General features: G+C 50.7%; 1 long non-coding RNA gene across 3 annotated transcripts; it reads right to left on the bottom strand.

The window, feature by feature from the left end:
* Window positions 1-1,099: 1,099 nt before the first annotated feature.
* Window positions 1,100-6,332, bottom strand: LOC142059614 (uncharacterized). 3 transcript variants are annotated; one of them, XR_012661444.1, is made up of 2 exons: window positions 6,090-6,332; window positions 1,100-2,589 (listed from the first exon to the last, which is right to left on the bottom strand). It is a non-coding gene; the product is annotated as an uncharacterized LOC142059614 (long non-coding RNA). The 3 variants fall into 3 exon arrangements; XR_012661445.1 differs by having other exon boundaries at window positions 1,100-2,397; XR_012661446.1 differs by lacking the exon at window positions 6,090-6,332 and adding an exon at window positions 3,574-4,873 and having other exon boundaries at window positions 1,100-2,397.
* Between the last annotated feature and the right edge of the window lie 3,012 nt (window positions 6,333-9,344).

The following is a 9,344-nucleotide window of genomic DNA, read 5'->3' as shown; positions in this document are numbered from 1 at the left end:
TTTTTAGGGGGCTGAATAGAGGCTTCTATCCTCTCATGTTTTAATTAATTTTTCTATAGTTGCTTCATTAATTGATATTTATGTATTGCTTGTTGTGCATAAATTCTGGAAACAGCACGTAAGAGGATGTTCTCATTACAGCTCTACAAGTGCTTGGCCAATACCGGAATATTAATAATTGGAGTCTCATGGAAAAGTACAGTTTGTTTCCCTTTCTCTGAGGTTTCTGTCCCATATGGTGCCTTCAGAGAATAAACAGTTGCTTCAAGAAAGGCATTTTTTTGTGTGTGTGTGCTGCAAGAATACTATGTCTATGGAGGTAAATGCCAAACCGATGGGGATGCAGCTGAAGTACAGCCTGTGTAAGCACTGAGTTTTGTAGGCCCTGTAAACCTCAGTATGGACAGAAAACTTCCTCCTGGGCGCCCCTTTCCCAGTCCTGCTGGCTGGTGGGCCAGCATCCCGCGAGCAAGTGCGGGCAAGGACGCAGGCGAGGCGTTTCAGAAGGGGGACGCCTGCTCCCACACAGCCGCCTGAGGAAGAGGGGACCGCTTTTGTCACTGCACGTCAAAGCCTCATCGCCTCTGACATCTGCTGGGAGCACGCTTCAGCCTAGCAGCCCTTCCACCCGCAGTGGCTAATTTCACCTTCCCAAGAATAAGTTTCCCTGTTTAAAAAGAAAAATGGAAAAATTCTGGGATTTACAGGAGCAGTTGTTCTGGGGCTCTGGGATCACGGCTGCAGTTTAGCAAAGCATCCCTCCATCACCCACATGCGTGAGCCTCCCCCCATGCCCAGATGCTGAAGCAAGGGCTCCTCGGTGGCCGTGTGCTCAGCAAGCCAGCGCCCCGGCCCCGGTGGGACTGCGCCTGCCTGCCCGACCCCAGCTCATGCCGAAATCACCCGGCGCAGCGGGTGATCCCTATGGCTGAAAAACCGCGTCTGATGTACTTCAGCAATGCTCCCGAGCTGTCCTTAGGTTGGCATTTCTCTGTTGACTCATGGCTAAAAAAAGTCTCCCCCACAGAGCAATCAGCCGGTGTCCTCTAAAGGCATGTGGTCTGCTCAAGAGTGGCGAGTTATGATCTGCCCGTGGAGCTATTGTTATTTGAGATTTTTATTAATCATTTACTACATTTTATGAGGTTAGTCACCTGCATCATCTCTGTGCTGACACAATAATTTACCACTACATGGATAAAAAATAAAATAAAAGATCATTTACTGGCAGCTTACAATGCTCTTACCAGGTTACAAAGGCAGCTGGTGGAGAGAGATTTCTGCAGGGGAATCAAAATAAAACAAAAAGGGATGATGAGGCACAGCCAAAAGGGTATCACTGAAGATCGTTTTTAGACTGAAGCGTGTGATAATCAATTATTCAGAAACATGGCGCTGAACTATCTCTCCCCATGGGTTTATAAACCTCTCTCTGGCTTAGCTCTGGTAACGGTTATCCAGAGATATGCAAGGGTATCACTGGAGGCCACAAGAGGACACTGATATTAGGTACATCATGTAGCTAAGAAGGATATTAGAAAGCACAGAACGAGGTCATATGCTGTGAACGTATATTACTCCACCAAGATCAACGGTAACGCCGCCAGCTGTGGGTTGGACCCACACGCTTTCACACCAGACTCAGAAAGGAGAGCCCCACCAGGCAGAGGCAGCCTGGGCTGGGTCCACGATGCTCCCGTTCAGGCTGGGAGCAACAAAGCTTCGGGCACACAGCAACCTTCCTCGCAGCTTGCCTTCTTGTAGCAGGACGCTCGGGGGAATGCAGGACAACGTCTCTTGCGCGTGGGCAGGACACGGACACAGCCGGCCGTGGCGGGCGAGCGGGGCACCCGTGGGGCGCCACGCACCCAGGGGGGCAGAGCTGGGCAGGAGGGCCGAGTCTCCTTAAAAACATTTTTTTCAGACTAACTGATGAATTATTTATCAACAATAAGTGGCCAGGATGAACCTGTTGGCAAGCGGCAGCACAGCCCGGTTAGTCTTGACAACTAGAACTGACAATTGACAGCCGCTGGTGGACCACTCTTAAGGATATTAGTCTCCTAATACTTACAGGAATAACAAACAATCCCCCCAGTCTCTCCATGCTCGGGAGGCCGTCTCCTCCCGGCCCCCACAACTTCCCTCTCCACCTTCTCCAGCCATGCATGCGTTGAGCCCTGCCATCGCTCGCTGCTCCGGGTATTTCCCAGGCGACAGACGTTCTCACCGCTGACCTGGCAGTCAAGCGCAGGATTTCTCCCCGGCCGCGGCTGCTGAGGCCTTGGCAGCAGTGGTAGCCCCTTGAAAGAGGGATGGGCGATGCACAGTGGCCACGATGATGGGCGGTGCGGACCCCTGCCCCGCCAGCCAGTCCAGCGCTGCTCCTCCTTACTGCTGCATGGAAGGAGAAGGGACAATTTGTGTTCCAGAGCTGTTCCGGGGGCTCCTCCTGCAAAGGGGGCAGAGCAGCTCGGCTGCTGATGGTGAGGGAGAGGTCTGTCCTGCCGCAGGTGGGAGGTAAGGCTGGGTGTTGGAGGGCCACAATCGTGCTAAACCAGGCAAACAGCCCTTCCCCCACTTAAAGCACTGATATAAAAAATATACAAAAGTCATGTATTTTGCAAGTGTAGCGCTTTCCTAGCAATAATTAGCTTCTAAACATCCCCCTGTCCTGTATAATAAATGAACAGCATAGTAAATGTTATGAGAATAATTCATTATTCATCACAAATAACAAATGAAGGGAATAATTTACCATCCAGTAATCTCTAAAAGGGCCCCACTTCTTCTTTAATCACGTAGGGCTGCTGAGTGCCGAGGAGGAGGCCCATGTTCGGTCACACAGACCTCGGGCTGCAGCTGCTGGGTGGGTGCCGTGGCCCTGGGGCCGGCACGCTGCTGCTGGTTGCCGGTGCTACCGCGACCATGACCATGGCAACCTGTGCAGATGTCAGCCTTTGTGCGGGTAAGGACGGTGGCGCATCTCTGACGTCCTTTCCACCCCCACGCCCTTTCCCGAGCCCATCTGCCTCCACGCGCGCCGTGGCATGTAACGCTCCTGCAGCCTGGTATGCTGCTGTACTTTGACCGTCACAAAGAGCCCTGAGGCGTCAAAACAGCAACCAAAGGCACGGGCACACGGGGAAAAAGGAAGACTATTTTTTGGCCTCGTCAGCTTTGTGGGACGCACAACACCTGCTCCACCTGCCTGTCTGGGCGGGGAGATGTAATCTCCCACCACGTTCAGCATCGCAGACCGAATCCAGCCTTGCTCCCCCCGCCGCCTATCTGCCAGGACTTCCCCTCTATACCTCCCCAGGAGCAGCTCTCCTTTTCCTATTTCCCAATACCTTGTTCCAATATCTTTCTCCTTCTCCACAGCCAATCTGTTGTGTTGCCTGTGCCCTTCAAAGATCACAGTGCTGGACCGCTCCTCCATGGGATCTAACCCCTCGCCAAAGCCTCCCTATTTTGCCCTTCTCTTGGAGAGCACCCCCTAACCCCTTTCCTTGGGACCTTAATGCTGCTGCCGGCTTGGGGGTAGCATTTGCGGACCCATCGCTGCTTTACCTCTGCTGATTCTTATTTGTTTATTGCTCTTCCTTCGCCCGCGGTCCCCCAGCGCCCCAGATGACAAGACAGCACATAAATCACTGTAACGGAGCGCGGCGAATGGAGGCGAAGGCACACAACTTGTGCGTGCGTGCTGGCAGGTAAGGGCTGCTGGTGGCTCCTGTTGGTGCCTTTCACAGCCCGGAGTCACATCGCACAGAGAGCGGCGCTCCCAGCCCCGGCACCTCCTGCGTCCCTGACCGCTAAGGCTGACTGAGAAAATACCCTTGAGAAATGGGTCCCCCAAAAAATATCACTCTGTATGCCACGCTTGCCAGCTGCCCTGGGACACCAGCAGCCCCTGCAGATTGTTTTCAGGTGTGATTCGTTTATAAAAAAAAAAAAAAAAAACAACCAAAACCCAAAATGTGCATGTGCAGCTGAATGACCTGAATATAAAAACTAAAATTCTGCATTATGTTTTTAGGAAGTTATTATTTTTTATTCTAACCTTTCACCAATATTATTGCTTCTGGATGTGAGTGAGCACCAGAACGTAAAGGGTAGTTAAAAGCATCTGCCTATTACACAGTAACTGCCCTCCTGTGAATTTAGCTTGGTGAGTGCATTTAATGTGTTTTCCAATGATTTCAGCTCCAAGTTTTGCTAAACTTGCATTTTTGGAGACTATTTCTGAGTAAAGATTTCCATAGGATAATCAAGATAACGCCGGCAAACTGACTTATGACCTCCAATATCTCAAAATATTCACAAACCTGCTGACTAACCGGGTCTGTTTTTGGCTCTGCGGACTTTCCATCCCTGAGTGGAGTGATTAGGGACAAAAAGGGGATTTATAATTAAATCAGCGTGAGCTAATGAAACTCTGCTGTGTGCTGACGGCGGCCTCGGAAGACTTCGCCAAGGTGCTGTGCTGAGGATCGTTTGACACCATAAAACCCCCCCACCCCAGCGAGGCCTGAACTTCTCTCACCCAGGAATAGAAACATCAAATCCGTGCAACAGCCTCAGTCTAACGTTTAATTAGGGAGCTGAGCTGATCCGACCCCCAGAAGACGTCTAGAAGATGCTTTCTGAAGACAAGCGAGACAAGAAGAGTCCCACCAAGCATTGCAGCTGCCTACCAGCCTTTCTGGGCTGCTCTTTTTCCTCGGGGTGGTGCAGAGCGATGTTTCGGACTCATCATTTCTACACCTACCTCCTGGCTCTGAAGGACTGTCAGATTTTCATGTGTGTGCATGATTTTATCACTAGACCCCACACAACCTACCTACAAGAAGCCTGCAAAGAGCTTCCTTAGATACCTGCAGTGCAACAGGGTCCCCAAGACGATCCATAAAATGCTGCATTTCCCAGGAAGCCCTGATTTAGCCAGGCTGCCTTAACAAAGAGCTAAAGCACTAATCTGAACTCGTGCGTGCGTGGGTGGGGGGTGCAAGCTATGGTTTGACCCTCCACAAATGTGCTCTTCAGCCCCACCTAATCCTGGCTCATAGCGTTGACCTGCCGAGTGGGACCTTGGCGGGGGTTAATGGAAAGTTTACTGACATTTTGACCCTTTTAATTGGCTTTATGCCGTCTGAGGCTTTATCGGTCAGCTTTGAAGTCTAACCAGCTCCTTCGTGAGGAATTCATATTTGGCACGCTTGCATGAGACATAATGTGGTAACAGAGGTAGCTCTATATGTATGGTAATTTTTAGAGCTGACTGACATTTTTCGGATGGATAAGTTCACTGAGAAATGCAGGAACTAGCGGTATTTGTGAAAAAAATTAGAAAGTGTTCAAACGTTTCCTTTTGGCCTGTCAAAAGAAATGGTTTGGAGATGGGGAGACATTTTGTTTCAACGTCACCAAAACAAAATATTTTGACTCTTTGTTTTGAAACAAGCTTTGTTGTTTAGAAACTGACCTACATTTTAGGAAACCATTTTTTAAACCAGCATTATGTAATTAAAAAAGAGCATTTCTTTTCCTGCTGAGGAAAATGCTCGGTTTCACTAATTTCCCCCACTTCTGGATTTGACAGCCGAACTGAAAAATCCATATTCATCTACCTCTCCCACTGGTAACACTCATCCTGCATCTCCAACTGCTAAAAGAAAGCAACGCCTTCGTGCAGCCACGCATCCCGGCCATTACTCGACATCCCTGCTTTCATCGTGCAAAAAAAAAGGGGGGGGGGGGGGGGGGGGGGCTGCTAAACCAGACGTTGGTCCGTGCCCCAAAGCGCGGAGGCATCCCGGGTACGTGCGGCCACGGGTGACCCGGTGGCCCTGGCACAGGGCGAGGACGTGCCTGCCCGCGTCCCACAGCTGCGGCCGCCCCACCGCACCTGGGCTTGCCCCCCGCCAGGCGCGCTGCCCTTATCAGGGCTTTATTTAGCAAAGCGGGTTAATGAATAACTCCCTTGTTTCGCCAGCAAAATGAACCCTCGCTAACGCCTTATCTCCCGATCACGCGCAGCGAGGGAGCAGAACAAAGACGGATTTGTCGCCTCCTCTGTTACTCACCGCCTGAAATGGCCGATAGGGCTCAGCAATGCGGCCGCGCTGCTTTTTAATGGCTAATTTATCTGCTTTCTGCTTCCCTTCCCACCCATGAGTTTCGATTCCAAAAATAGCTTTAATCAAACAGTCGCTGTGGAGCTGGCTCTGTTTATGCACAGCTCGGTTTCGGCTCTGGTGCTCTCAGACAGCTGGTTTGCTGGTGTTTAAGCTCACCGTCCGCCCCAGCCGTGCCGGCTGCAGAGCAGGGACCCTCTGGAACCATCGGGCACTTTCTTGCACCCAGGATGCCGCGGACAATGAGCCCCGGTGCCCTGCGAGCGGAGCCGAAGGGCCTCGCGGACATCTCGTGGTGGGGAAGCTCTTCAGATGCTGCAGCTCCCCGAGACACTTGAAGCCACCCAAGCCCTTGGGGGTACCCTCACACGCTGTAAAGTCTGTTCATTAACAGCAGATGGGTTTGGGGCTTTAATACGCCCACAGGCAGCTCCGTGAGCTGCCCCCAGTACCCACATCCCCACTGTGATGGTATCTGAGCATCAATGGAGAAACTTCCCGTTGGATGCAGTGGAGCCAGGATTGGAGCCCAGGCTTCATCAAAAGCTATTGACACACCTAACGTTCAGTCTCACTGCTTTCTGGGCCTTGGCCTCCTCATCTAATTTGATGAAAAGCTCTTCTGCTGAGGGCCTGGCTGGACACTAGCCATTATAGCGTTTTCATGTCTGATGGAGTAGCTGGACCCTATTGCCACAGAAGCACATCCAGTACTTTTCCCCCTCCCCTCTGCATCCCTTTGGGAGTTTGCTGCAAGATTCAGGATTGTGAGGAATTCCTAATAAACATCAGTTTCCTATAGGTTGTTTTCATGCCCTTCGTGACACAGGAGCCTTCAGCCATCCATTTCTAGGCTCTGCAGGAGAAAAGGGATGCTTTAGTTACACCGGTGGGCCAGAAATAGAAATGCGTTTCAGCGCCCTGCCCAGCACTGCGGTTAGCAACTTCTGTGGGTTCACCCACAGCGCATCGCCAGTGCCATTTGCTGCTATTTTAGTTTATTCCCTTTCCTGCGACCCCGCTCGGTTTCCTATATAAGCCCCGGGCGCAGGTTGAGGCTCGGTGGCTGGCATGGGGCAACGACATGGCTGCAGCCGCGGTGACTCAGAGCACACGTAGCTGCTTTGCAAACTATTTTTCCAGGACATCACAATTCAAAACTCATTTCCAGTCCTACTGTTATTCTCAGCCCTGGGCAATCATACTACAGCCTCAGTCTCCAGCTCTGCCAGTCACTCCTGTTAAACACACCGAGCTTCCCTTCCAGTTTAGGGTTAACAAAAATTGAATTTGTGCGGCCAAATACAGGCAGAGATTTCATTCCCGTGAGGCCCTCTCTGCATTACTGAATCCCAGTCCCTTTCATGCGAAACAAAAATACACCATAGATATTTTTTAATAAAATATTATTTTATTAAATAATTAAATATAAAATAAAATAAAAAATATCTCCAGCAAGGGAAAGGGAAATAGATGCAGGAGATACGCACAGGGCAGTGTTGCCGCTGCTCACAGCAAGTCGGGCTGGGTTTGGAGAATGACACGCGCTGGATAAATCCCCCAAATTTTCAGAACTTTCCAAAGCACGTTAGATCGACCCCTCAACAATATATTCGTGACCGTGTAGTAACAAATTTCCCCAGAGGTATTATCTGTCCTTGTCCTTTGCTTTCCGTGAACATCCACTCCTACACAGGGATGCTAACGAAGAGCGGGAGGTTTTCGATTCAATCTGTGGGATTTTTCACTTTCCCCTTCCCACGCCAGTCTCAGGATCATCCACTTGTGGATCAGCCATAGATTTTAAAGAAGGAGGCAGAAAACATCAGATAACTCGCTCTCTCCCAATACTTCTGCCGGTGCTAATCCATAATGCTGAGCTACTAAGCCACGGCTGCGTGTGCTGCCGGGGGCTACGGCTGCTGGGGCCGAGCGGGAGCAGGGCTTAGCCCGTGGCATGGGCAAAGCCCTCCCGCAGCGCTAGGCAGCGGAGGGACACCTGGAAAAGCTGCCTTTAACACAGCAAAGTCTTTAAGAACAGGCAGAAAACCACCTGTCATCGCACCCTGGCCATGCCAGTGCTGATGTGTTTATTGTGGGTACATTAATAATTATCATCTATAGTAGTAACGAGCAATAATAATTAAATGCAATCATCATGACAACAATCGTAACGATTATTATTTGTGAACTTTTGAGATTTTTAATGAAGGATTTCAGCGCTAGGTCTCCTGTTAGGCAAATCTGCCTTCACACCTGAGGTTATAAAAAGAAGTAAGGATTGCCCGTCAGCCGGTTCTACGTTATCTCCCTTAAACGTGAACGTAGGCGACATTAAGTATGGATCTACATGTGTATAACCAATCATTTAAAATAACTGTCAGGGCCTGCAGTGGCATTTAGTAGGTAATAACTAAACCACGGTTAGCTCAAAAATATTGTTGACTAGTTTTACATGCGACTCTTACCGGCTTTTTGTTGCGGAGAAACAACCACACGAGGCTCCCAGGAGAGTTAGGGCTGTGGCGGGAGCGAGCTAGCTGAAGTACAAGCTCTCTGCCTTATCAGCCTTCTTTTAAATGGCTTTTCTTCAAAATGACTCGGAGTTTTGGAATTTCCCCTCCAAATTCTCTGCCTGCACTTTTGGCGCTTGCTGTACCTATGCGGTTTCATCCCAGAAGGGTGCTGCAGACAAGTGTTGAATCTGCACAAATGTTTCCAAAGCAAAACAGTCAAAGTGCTACTCTATCTCCCTGGTTCTCTGATGTTTAGAAATAAACATTGGCAGTGCCTATTTAGGGAGCTTTGGAGCATTTCTGAGCAGCTCAGCGGCACGCTCTCTCCCAAACCGACGGAGCCTGCGGTTTTGTTTGGTGACGGAGACGGGCAGGCTTGGCAACGCCGCTTTAGGAAAAGGAGGAAGCGGAACCTGAGCTCCCGCACGGGACCCCTGCAGCAGCCGTGTGTTCAAGGCACGGCGCCCCGATGGTCCCCGGGGAGCAGAGCTGCCCCGTGGCCTGGGGACAGCCCGTGCCGGCGCTGGACGTGCCGCAGCATCGCCCGGCCCGCGCCCAGCCCGGCTTTACGCCCGCCCTCCGCTCTCTTTCCCGAATCTCCAGCCCCTTCCTCACGCATCTAATAGTCTCCTGCTTCCCTCACTGGAAGATATGTTTTCCACACCCCGCCTAATCTTATGTGTAAAAA

Source organism: Phalacrocorax aristotelis, chromosome 7 (assembly GCF_949628215.1).
Source record: "Phalacrocorax aristotelis chromosome 7, bGulAri2.1, whole genome shotgun sequence".
NCBI lineage: Eukaryota > Metazoa > Chordata > Aves > Suliformes > Phalacrocoracidae > Phalacrocorax > Phalacrocorax aristotelis.
Note: the sequence above shows the minus strand (reverse complement) of the source record. Positions and strands in the feature narration are given on the sequence as shown.